The sequence below is a fragment of the Macaca fascicularis genome, chromosome 13 (assembly GCF_037993035.2).
Source record: "Macaca fascicularis isolate 582-1 chromosome 13, T2T-MFA8v1.1".
Lineage (NCBI taxonomy): Eukaryota > Metazoa > Chordata > Mammalia > Primates > Cercopithecidae > Macaca > Macaca fascicularis.
In genome coordinates, this window is record NC_088387.1 from 46,629,033 (window position 1) to 46,642,267 (window position 13,235).

Genomic DNA, 13,235 nt, shown 5'->3' on the forward strand with positions numbered 1-13,235 from the left:
TGTTCCTATTATTACTGGCCCTCAGCCCTGAACCCCAGCCCAGTCAGTGAAAATCCTGATGCCCTCAGTCCCTTTGCCCTCCCACTAAAGAGGGTTTCTCAAACTTGGCACACCTGATGTTTGGGACCAGATAATTCTTTGTTGTGGGGTTGTCCTGTGCTGTTACAGGAAGTCAGGGACCCCGAATGGAGGGACCAGCTGAAGCCATGGCAGAAGAACATAAATTGTGAAGATTTCACAGACATTTATTACTTCCCCAAATTAATACTTTCATAATTTCTTATGCCTGTCTTTACTGCAATCTCTGAACATAAATTGTGAAGATTTCATGGACATTTATCACTTCCCCAATCAATACTCTTGTGATTTCCTATGCCTGTCTTTACCTTAATCTCTTATTCCCATCACCTTCATAAGATGAGGATGTATGTCACCTCAGAACCCTGTGATGATTGTGTTAACTGCACGAGTTGTTCGTAAATCATGTGTGTTTAAACAATATGAAATCTGGGCACCTTGAAAAAAGAACAGGATAACAGTGATGTTCAGGGAACAATGGTGATAACCATTAGGTCTGAGTGCCTGACAGCTGGGTGGAACAGAGCCATATTTCTCTTGTTACAAAAGCAAATATGAGAAATATTGCTGAATTCTTTTCCTCAGCAAGGAACAGCCCTGAGAAAGAGAATGCATTCCCAGGGGTAGGTCTGTAAAATGGTCACTCTAGGAATGTCTGTCTTATACAGTTGCAGATAAGGGAAGAAATAAGCCCTGGTCTCCCGTAGTGCTCCCAGGCCTATTAGGATGAGGGTATTTCTGCCTAGTAAATTTTAGTCAGACCAGTTGTCTGCTCTCAAACTCTGTCTCCTGATAAGATGTTATCAATGACAATGCGTGCCCAGTGGGACATGAAACTTCATTAGCAATTTTAATTTCACCCTGGTCCTACAATCTCACTCTGCCCCCATTTGCCTTGTGATATTTTATTGCCTTATGAAGCATGTGATCTCTGTGACCCACACCCTATTCATATACTCCCTCCCCTCTAAAAATCACTAATAAAAACTTGCTGGTTTTGCAGCTCAGGGGGCATCACGGAACCTGTCAACATGTGATGTCTCCCCCAGACACCCAGCTTTAAAATTTCTCTCTTTTATACTCTTTCCCTTTATTTCTCAGACCAATTGACACTGAGGGAAATAGAAAAGAACCTACATTGAAATATCAGGGGCTGGTTTCCCCCAATATCTGGCTCACCAATGTGTTTTTTTCTTTTTCCCAAGTGCATGTGGAAACCTAATTCCCTTGGTAGGTGTGGAGAAACGTCATTGGTTTGGTCCACAGAAACACTTGTTCAACTCCCTGATGAGTGGTGAGTAGTCTATGTATGGTCCGGGCCAACTATGGGTCATGTGGAGTCTAAACATCATGCTTATCTCTGCTATATTAAACTCCTGTTAAAACAGGGCAGTGTCTGAGTAACCATGGAAAATATGGTCACTCTATTCAGGGCAGTGGAAAAACACTGTCCTTGGTTTCTTGAAAAAGGAATCTTAGATGTAGAACTATGGGATCATGTTGGTGCAACATTCGGGAACTGGTCTCCACAGGGAATTATGTTTCCATCACTGTTTGGGGTGATTGGGCCTTGGTACATGCCATCCTAATGCCATGCCAATCCCGTGACCCTCTACGGTTCCCACAGTTTTCTGAATCTGATGACCCTCCACCTCTTCCTCAACCTTCCTGTCCCACACGGCCTTCATTATCTGATCAGCCTCTCCCTTCAGCTACTCTTCCCCAACCTGATGATGTTGATAATTCAATGTCTAACTCTGGTGACTTTGGATTATGGTCACCCCCGATGATCTTTTCTTTTCATGAAGAGTCAGTACTTGTAGCTCCCACGGCCCTGACTCAGACAGCCTGGGACCATATATATGCTAATTCTTCTGTCTTCAAACTTCCAGAGTCATCTAATGGCCCTGGGACCAAACTACAATTTACCTATAATTCTTCAGGCCCTCCCCCATCCACTTCAGCCCCTCACCCTCCTGTCATTTCAGTTCCTCAACCTGTCACTTTGCCATCCACTCAGCCTGCTTCTCTGTACCCTTCTTCACACATGGAAGCTAGTAATCACCAGTATACTTCTGCTCCTTCTGCTACCCCAATCCCCTTTTCTCACACTCTCATTCTGGTCCAACCACCTCAACCTCAGTTTCCCTTATCTACGCATGCTTTTCCTGTCACTTCTGTGCCGACTCCATCTCAGGTGCCTACTCTTGAAACTTCAATGCAACGCTTATTACACCAAAACAAAGAAACAAGTGGATTAGATGCATGGGCTTATCTGGTTGCACTAGAACCTCCTAATGCTCAAGGCGTACAAATGCATCGCTATGCACCACTCAATCTTACTTTTTAAAATAATTCAAGGATGCTTGTACTCAGTATGGTCCTACTTCTCCTTATGTTAAAATGGTATTACAAACTTTTTGTAGTGAGGTCATTTTGCTTCCTTTAGACTGGAACATTTTGGCAAAAGCTGTTCTAACCCCATCTCAGAATTTACAATTCCATACCTGGTGGTCAGAAGAGGCCTGTTTGCAGGCTCAGCTAAATCAGACTAATGGCATTCTAATTACTCAGGCTCAGCTCATGGGCTCCAGTAGTTTCTCTGATGCTTATGCCCAATTAAATTTTGATGCTCTTACCACAGAGCAAGTAACAAAGGTGTGTATGAGAACTTGGAATAAATTACGCACCCCAGGTCAAGCTCCTGTTTCTTTTACCATGGTTAAACAAGGTCACAATGAATTATACCCAGATTTTTTAGCTAAATTAGAAGATGCTGTTCAAAAATCTGTCTCTGATGAGCGCGCTCAAGGTATTCTCCTTCATATGTTAGCTTTTGAAAATGCGAACCATGAGTGTAAAATGGCTGTGCATTCTATCCAGCGACAAAATTTACCTGATCACAAGGAGTTGCCAGGATATATTAAAGCCTGTAAAGGCATTGGATCAGACACCTACAGAGCTATTCTGTGGGCACGGGCCATGAAGGACACCAACAAAACTGGTCCCACTAATTCTTTTCTTGGAGCCTGCTATAATTGCGGTCAACTTGGTCATACTCGAAAAAACTGCACTGTTAAAACCTTAAAAGCGGCCAAGCCAACTCAACAAACATGGCCAAATGCTGCTCCTACTGTTTGCCCACATTGTTGCAAAGGTAAACATTAGGCAACTAATTGCTGCTCTAAGTATGATATAGATGGAAACGCCCTGCCACAAAACCAGGGAAACGCAGAGCGGGGCCAGTCCCAGGCCCCGATATCAAATGGGACCCTTCAGACTCAGACTAATATTGTGTTTCCACTTCAGGCGGTCCCGACACAGCCCCCAGCACAAACAAATTTACCTACAGCCAACACAAATGGGTACCAGCCTCTCCTTCCTTCTGTCTCAGTACAATGCTTGTCCACCTCCACGGTAGGGGGCGGAGCAGTCAATCTCTGTAGAACTATTCCTCTAAACTTACTACCTAACTCTTTGCCTTTAATTGTCCCCACGTAGGTCACTGGACCTTTACCTCAAGGTTCGGTGGGCTTGGTGTTAGGTAGGGGATCCACCTCTGCTAAAGGTATCATCATTCATACTGATCTCATTAATTCTGATTCCATTGATGAAGTTAAATTAATCATGTCTGCCAAGGTTCCTGTCTCCATTCTGGCCAGTGAGTCAATTGCTCAATTGCTTTTACTACCTAATATCGTTTTAAACAAAGGAGACAAGACACGTGGCCCTGGGATGGGCTCAGGCAGTGAAAAGGTCGCTTATTGGATTAATGTAATTTCTAAACAACGGCCCACCTGCACCATACACATTCAAGGAAAAAAGTTTGAGGGCCTAATAGATACTGGGGCTGATGTTTCTATTATTTCCTCTAGTTTATGGCCTTCCTCCTGGCTTAAACATCCCACTAACATGGGACTAGTAGGTGTTGGAAAAGCCGAGGAAGTTTATGAGAGCACATTCATCTTGCCTTGCACCGGCCCTGATGGTCAAAACGGTACAATTCAGCCCTATATCATGCCAATTCCCATTAATCTTTGGGATGGAGATTTACTGGCACAATAGGGGGCTGAAATTAATATTCCACATAACTCTTAGAGTGATCCCAGTCAGCATATGATGGAAAACATGGGGTTTGTTCCTGGACTCAGTCTCCATCCAAAACATGAAGGGATTATTAAACCCCTCCCAATTACTGTAAAAGAAGACAGGGCTGGTTTAGGTTATCCTTTTTAATGGCAGCCGCTGCCACGCCTCCTGTTCCTATCCCTTTACAATGGAAATCTGACATACTCATTTGGATTCAGCAGTGGCGGCTTTCTAAAGAAAAACTGGAGGCTTTAACCCACTTGGTTTCTGAACAGTTACAACTTGGAAATGTGGAACCTTCTCTTTCCCCCGGGAATTCTCCTGTGTTTCTAGTAAAAAAGAAATCAGGCAAGTGGTGGATGGTAACCAATTTAAGGGCTGTTAACGCTGTAATTAAACCTATGGGGGCCGTCCAATCTGGCAGGCCTGCCCCTGCTTTAATACCTAAAAACTGGCCTCTCACAGTTATTGATCTTAAAGATTATTTTTTCATATTGCTTTACATAAATCAGATTGTGAAAAATTTGCTTTTACTGTACCATCTATCAATAATCAGGAGCCTGCAGCTCATTATCAATGGAAAGTACTTCCTCAGGGAATGCTAAATAGCCCTACAATCTGCCAGCTTTATGTTGGGCTAGTGCTTTCACCAGTTAGAGCCCAGTTTCCCCAGGCCTATGTTCTTCATTATATTGATGATATTTTAACCACTGCCCCCACTGATAAAGAATTAATTAACTGTTATCAAATTTTGAGCCACGGTGTTACAGAGGCTGGATCACACATCGCTCAGAATAAAATTCAAGAGACCACTCCTGTTCAATATTTAGGAATGGTGGTCAATAAACAATGTATTCAACCTCAAAAAGTTCAAATTAGGAAAGATTCTTTGAAAACTTTAAATGACTTCCAAAAACTTTTGGGTAACATTAATTATTTAAGACCTACTTTAGGTATTCCAGACCTATGCACTGTCTAACTTGTTTTCCATGCTTCAGGGAGACTCCAATCTCCGCAGTCCCAGTCCCAGGACTTTGACACCTGAGGCTTCACTAGAACTGGAATTCATAGAGAAAAGAATCCAGACCACCCAGTTATCTAGAGTACAGCCATTTCAGCCTTTTCAGCTTCTGGTTTTCACTTCATTTCACTCCCCTACTGGCCTAGTGGTTCAACATAATGGAGTGGTGTTTTCTTCCTCATTCTGTGTCAAAAACTTTGTTTATCTAGATCAAATGGCCACTCTAATTGGACAGGCGTGGTGTAGAATACTTACAATTTCCGTATTTGATCAAATTTAATTTCAGTTCCTTTAAATTGGCTCGAACTTCAAGCTGCCTTTCAACATTCCATACTATGGCAAATTCACTTGGCTGATTTCGTTGGCGTTATTAAAAATCATTATCCAAAGAACAAATTGTTTGATTTTATAAAAGTGACGTCTTGGGTGGTCCCTCAATTAACCAAAGATCAGCCCATTCCTGAGGCCGTTACAGTGTTCACTGATGGCTCCAGTAATGGCAATGCTGGTTATGTAGGTCCTACAGACAAGCTTATTTCTACCCCTTATACCTCTGCTGAAAAGGCAGAGTTAATTGCTGTTAATACTGCCTTACAGGATTTCCCCAAACTTTTAAATATTGTCTCTGATTCTGCTTATGTTGCACATGCCACTAAAAATATAGAAACCACTATTATCAAACATATTGACAACTCTGAATTGGCTTCTTTATTTTCAAGGTTACAACAAGTGGTTCGCCAATGTAGACACCCTTTCTATATTGCGCATATTAGATCTCATACCACTCTACCAGGACCCATGTCTACTGGTAACCATAAAGTCAACTGTTTGGTCTCTTTTGCAGCCCAAGAAACTCAGGAGTTCCATGATCCCACTCATGTCAATGCTGCTGGATTAAAAGATAAATTTGCTCTTACCTGGAAACAGGCTAAGCTTATTGTTCACAGCTACCCTTAGTGTCAGGTCTTTGTACTTCCAAATCAGGAACCTGGTGTTAATCCCAGAAGCCTAACTCCTAATGCTTTGTGGCAAATGGATGTGACTCATGTTAGCTCCTTTGGCAGACTTTCATATGTGCATGTCTCTGTAGATACCTTCTCAGGTTTTATCTGGGCTACTTGCCAAACAGGGGAAGGCACAGCCCATGTTTAAAAAAATCTGTATTCCTGCTTTGCAGTTATGGGGCTTCCATATCAAATAAAGACAGACAATGCCCCTGGATATGTTAGTAAAGTTTTTGATTTATTTATGCAACAGTGGGGAATTTCCCATATTACTGGAATCCCTTACAATCCTTGGGGACAGGCTATGGTGGAACAGGCCAATCGCACTTTAAAAACCCAATTGTCCAAAGAGTCTGAACAACAAAAACATAATTTAACTACCCCCACTCCCAATTACATTTGGCACTGTTTAAATGTTTTAAATGTTCCTAAAGATAATAATCTAACTGCAGCCGAACACCATCATACAGGCAAAAAATTCTCCCTAAACGAAGGCAAGCCAGTGTTATGGAAAAACTCCCAAACCAATACCTGGGAACCTGGCACAATTATAACATTGGGAAGAGGATATGCTTGTGTTTCACCAGGAGATCATCAATCCCCTGTCCGGGTACCCACCAGGAGACTCAAGCTTTGGGTGAACAATGACAATGAAAACCACAGGGAAAAGCCGTCCGTGTCAGAGACCATCCTCAGATGTGGTGAGATCTGTGCCAACTCCTTAGAAGCTGGCACACCAAATCACAATGGGTCTGATTCAATTCTCCCTGATGGCAATGGAGACCCATCTAACTAATTCCACTTCTCCTGATTACCTTTCTTTTTCTCCTTACAAACCTAAAAATCTCACCATTTCTATTAGCCTGAAGATAACATCCCTCTGTTCTTCTCTTCCTCCTTCAGCGCTGAATCTTGCTTACACTAGGTTTTATTTAATGATTCTCCTCCTTATACTTTCTGTCTCACCAGTTTCCTCTCACACTGATTTACCTGCTACACAAAATTATTCTTATTGGGCTTATATGCCTTTTCCTCCACTTACTCGACCTCTCACCTGGATGGATACTTCTGTGGAAATCTACACTAACGATAGTGTGTGGATGCCTGGAGCTACAGATGACCATTGCCCTGCTCAACCAGGAGAAAAAGGCACTGCATTTAATGTTACCGTGAGTTATGAATACCCCCCTCTGTGCCTTGGACATGCACCTGGTTATATCCATCTAGAAACTCAAGTCTGGGCTGCTTATCTTCTGGAGAGATCAGCTACAAAGGAACTGGGACATTTGGTCTCCGGCCTCTCCTTTTCTCCTTTAAAACAAATGAAAGGGGGAGTAATAGGAGATACCCCATATTTTCAATATAAACCTGCAGGAAAACCATGCCCTAAAAATTTTGAGGGCACATCTAAAACTTTAATTTGGGAAGATTGTGTTAACTCACATGCAGTAATACTAAAAAATGACTCATATGGTTTAGTAATAGACTGGGCACCAAAGGGCTATTTAAAAAACAATTGCTCCTGTAGTGGAAGGGAATGCCTGGAGGCTACTTATATTATTTCTTATTGGGAGAATGAGAATCATCATTCTACTTTGCATAGGAGGTTCAGCTCATTCTTTTCCTTAAAATGGGAAGATAAAGGCATTACCCCCCCAAGACCTCGTATGATACTCCCCATTCTGAGCCCAGAACACCCAGAACTTTGGAAATTGGCTATTGCCATGTCTGTACTGTGAGTATGGGAAGTGGAAACTATTCTGTCTGTTGTCCCCAATACCGTCCCTCTCCCTCGGTATCAACATAAATCCAGATATTCTGCTTTGCTTACCTCCAACCTGATTATTCCCATGCAGAGTTGTGTTAAGCCTCCTTACATGCTGTTAGTGGGAAATACCAAAATTTGGATGAACAATCAAACTGTCCAATGCATTAATTGTCATTTATACACTTGTATTAACTCCCATTTTGACTCCAGGAAAAGTGTAATGTTGGTTCTAGCTCAAGAAGGAATCTGGATTCTGGTAACTTTGCCCAGATCTTTGGAATCCTCCCCCTCAATACATTTAATTAAAGAAGTGTTACAGCGAATTCTAAAAAGATCTAAGAGATTTGTTTTCACTTTAATCACTGTGATCATGGGTCTAATTACAGTCACTGCAATGGTCACCACTGCCGGAATGGCGTTACATCAATCTATTCAAATGGTTCATTTTGTTAATGATTGGCAAGCCAATTCTACCCAAATGTGGAATTCTCAACAAGGCATTGATCAAAAATTGGCTAATCTAAATTAATAATTTAAGACAGTCTGATATTTGGCTTGGAGATCAGGTAGTAAGTCTTGAACATCACATGCAAATGCAGTGCGATTGGAATACTTCGGATTTCTGTATCACCCCGTATTCCTATAATGAGACTGATCATTCGGGAAGTGGTCAAAGGACACCTTCTGGGTAAGGAAGATAATTTATCATTGGACATAACTAAATTAAAGAAACAAATTTTTGAAGTCTCTCAAGCTCATTTATCCATTGTGCCTGGAGCTGAGGCATTAGATCAGGTGGCAGAAAATCTTTCTGTACTAAACCCCACAACTTGGATTATGTCTATTGTGGGCTCCACTGTAGTAAATTTTGGAATTATGTTTCTCTGTTTAATTGGCTTGTCTTTAGTGTGCCGGACCAGTAAGAGAATCCTGTGTCAAAATCGAGAGAACAAACAAGCCTTCATCACCATGGCACATTTATATAAAAAGAAAAGGAGAGATGTTGCAGGAAGTCAGGGACCCTGAATGGAGGGACTGGCTGAAGCAGTGGCAGAAGGACATAAATTGTGAAGATTTCATGGACATTTATTAGTTCCCCAAATTAATACTTTCATAATTTCTTACACCTGTCTTTACTGCAATCTCTGAACATAAATTGTGACGATTTCATGGACATTTATCACTTCCCCAATCAATACTCTTGTGATTTCCTATGCCTGTCTTTACTTTAATCTCTTAATCCTGTCATCTTCATAAGCTGAGAAGGATGTATGTTGCCTCAGGACCCTGTGATGATTGCATTAAGTGCACAAATTGTTCATAAAGCATGTGTGTTTAAACAATATGAAATATGGGCACCTTGAAAAAAGAACAGGATAACAGCAATGTTCAGGGAACAATGGAGATAACCATTAGGTCTGAGTGCCTGAGAGCTGGGCAGAACAGAGCCATATTTCTCTTCTTACAAGAGTGAATAGGAGAAATATCGTTGAATTCTTTTTCTTAGCAAGGAACAGCCCTGAGAAAGAGAATGCATTCCCAGGGATAGGTCTCTAAAATGACTGCTGTGGGAGTGTCTGTCTTATACAGTTGCAGATAAGGGTTGAAATAAGCCCCGGTCTCCCTTAGCGCTCCCAGGCCTATAAGGATGAGGAAATTCCTGCCTAATAAATTTTAGTCAGACCGGTTGTCTGCTCTCAAACTCTGTCTCCTGATAAGATGTTATCAATGAAAATGCATGCCGAGTGGGACATGAAACTTCATTAGCAATTTTAATTTCACCCTGGTCCTATGATCTCACTCTGCCCCCATTTGCCTTGTGATATTTTATTGCCTTGTGAAGCATATGATCTCTGTGACCCACACCCTATTTGTACACCCCCTCCTCTTTAAAAATCACTAATAAAAACTTGCTGGTTTTGTGGCTCAAGGGGCATCACAGAACCTGCCAACATGTGATGTCTGCCCCAGATGCCCAGCTTTAAAATTTCTCTCTTTTATACTCTTTCCCTTTATTTCTCAGACCAGCCGACACTTAGGGAAATAGAAAAGAACCCACATTGAAATACCGAGGGCTGGTTTTCCCTGATACTGTGCATTTGGGATGTTTGGCAGCATCCCTAGCCTCTACTCACTAGACACCATTAGCAGTCCCCAGTCCCACACTTATGACAATTAAAAGTGTCTTTAGACATTACCAAATGTCCTTTAGAGGTCAGAATTACCCCCAGTTGAGAAATCTTGCTCTAAATGTTCTTCTACATCTCTCCATTGACTCAGAAAGATGTCCTTGGGCTGTGAGTCTATGACTGCAATCATGAACTTCTGATTTCTTACTTTTCTTTCTCCTTCCACTGGTGTCATAAGCCCTCTGAAGGCATGGTGCTTGTCTTCCCTATCTCAGTTCTAGGTCAACACTTGACAGAGGAAAGACACTTCAGGTTTATTTTTAAATGCCTGACAGCCCGATTACCTCCATCCTGGAATCAAGGGAGAGATTGGGAGATTTAATTCTTCAGTACATTGAAACATGTTCAAGTTGCGCTGACTGCATTGAGCGTAGATGGGTGTGATTGGCATGACCATTTAGCCCTGGGGATAGATGCTGGCTAGAATCAGGCTCAGGTTGGCAGCACACTTCACTGTTGACAATTTGGAGAGTTAGCTGTCAGGCCACACCTATTACACAAGTTGATCTGTCCATTCCACCCCATTCCATCACCACCCCATAGAACAGGTTTGCCCACCCTCATCAGTTCTTACTAAGAACCCTTGAGATAGAGCCATGCTTTTCATAGCAAACGTGAAATCACAGGAAGGCTCATAACATTATCAAGCAGCACACAATAAATTCAGACTGAAAAGATGCCTGCTACTGACTAGGATAATGGTGGAGCATTTGAAACATGAATTAGGCTTTAAAGAAAGGGGTAATTTGAAGAAGTGGAAGTGGGAGGGTAAGGGAATGGTTAATTCCAAATGTTTAACGTAGGGAAAATAATATAAGCACTGCAGAGTTGAGGAAAAAACACGGTACACTTTAGAGGGCAAATGTTATAAGGAAACAACCCAGGGAGGAAGGAACTAATGAAGAGACTAAGGTAGGAAAATACATGGGGCATTTTTCCCTACTAGTGTGACAATCTGCCTATCTGGATTGACTACTATGTAAAAAAATAACTGTCCCTTAGAAGAAGAATCTCCTCTGGCAGAGAGAACCTGGAAAGAGAATATACTTGATCAGGTAATTACTCATTCAGCCAAATACATTGACAAACTAATCCTAAGGTAATAGGGAGAAATAGACAAGGGTATCTATGAAGTTCTTGACAAAAGATTAATAAGGGGGCATAGCAGGTTGGGCACAGTCCAATGTCAAGAGTGTAGGTTAAGGATCTGACAGCCACATAATGGCTTTGTGATCTTAAGTTCCTTAAGCCTCAGCTTTAAAATGGGGAAAATAGTAACCTTGCACGTGTGGGGTGAGGGTTGTATGAGATTATGTATGATCCTGTATACAGTACACCCTTACCAAATGGAAACTATTTTTTTAATCTGCCAAATATTAAAGCATCATTGAAAGTTACAATGGACATCACAATATACTTCTGGCATATAGATGAAGAGACAGATAATAGGACATAGATGAAAACCTATGAATAAGAAATAGTACTAATATATGTAACTGACCTGAACTAAGTGTGTAAACAGAATGCCACTGTATTTTTCACCATCCTCTGGTAAAATGACTCTTTTTAATCTTCCTTCTGTGGCACTGGATGGAACCTCAGGCAAATTCCAGAACTTTTCCATTAGTTCAAAATTCTAAAACTTCAATACCATATACCCAAACTTCAGTCTTTTACCCAATCCAAAACTTCCCCCCTTCCTAAGCTCTGCTGTGAATCATGTTTTGAGACCAGCAATAGGGAAAGGGACTGTGATAATTCCTTCATTATTTCTCCCTTCCTTGATCTTCTACCCATCTTCCCCACTGACTCTGCCTTTGGCTTCTCCAGGGTTGCAGATTCCCAACTGCAGAACTCCAACTGCAGCTCCCTGTTATGGACAGTATCTCCTCATTGGCCACCAATGACTCCTCTGTCAAGCCCTGGCTTCCAGTGGCTCTTGCTCCAGGATAACCCAGAGTCCTCACCTGTCTGTCCCACAGGAAACACACACTCTTATCCACTAGAAGTCAGGCTCAGTCTCTATGCTGTCAGAACAGACCTCTTTGGACTCTTTGAAAAGCTCTCATCTCCCCTGTGGTTGGGGAATGTCCCAGCACTCTGACTCCCTCTGGACCTCTTGGGAAATCCTTAGCTTGTTCTTACATAGCCTGGAGGCAATAGGAGGTATAAAGACAGATTAGTTTCGGGTCATTCTCTGTGCAAGTCCTGCAGAGATAGTCCAGTAACTTGCTTTTGAATGAGGGGATACTCAATACCTATTTTCCCCGGGTTTGAGATCTTAATTAAAAGTCCACAAAAGAAAACATCCTTTTTACATCTTTTAACATCCTTTAACATGTGTACTTAATACATGTGTTTTTTACATCCTTTAACATGTGTACTTAGTAATGAATGTTTAGGCACAAATAATATGATGTAGTAACATATTGATAGATTTTCTGTTGTTAGTCACTGTACAAAGAGCAACACAGCATTTATATATATGCATATATATGCAATATTACATATGCACTGTACGAAGAGCAACACAGCATATATATATATGCATATATATATGCAATATTATTCAGCCACAAAAAGAAATGAAGTTCTGATACTTACTAAAATATAGTTGAAACTTGAAGACATCAGGCTGAGTGAAAAAAGCCAGTCACAAAAAGACAAATACTGTATAATTCTACTTCTATGAAGTCCCTAAAGCAGTCAAATCTAAAGAGACAAAAAGTGAAATTGTGGTTGCCAGGGTGGGGCCAAAGGATAATGGGGAGTTATTGTTCAATGGGTATAGAGTTTCCGTTGCAGATAGTGAAAAGATCTGGAGATGGATAGTGGTAATTGTTGCACAACAATGTGAATGTACTTAATGTCACTGAAATGTGCTCTTTAAAATCGTTAAAATGATCAATTTTCTGTTATGTATATTTTATGACAATTTTAAAAACCAAAGAGAAAAAGTAGATGGAAGGATGACCAGAAAATGGACAACTTTGTGTGAGTGCCTGAGGACAAAAATAGCCTAAAGCAGCAGGCTGCTTGTCTCGCCAAACTCTAGAAAGACTCGGGCCCAATTACTGGGGTGAAGT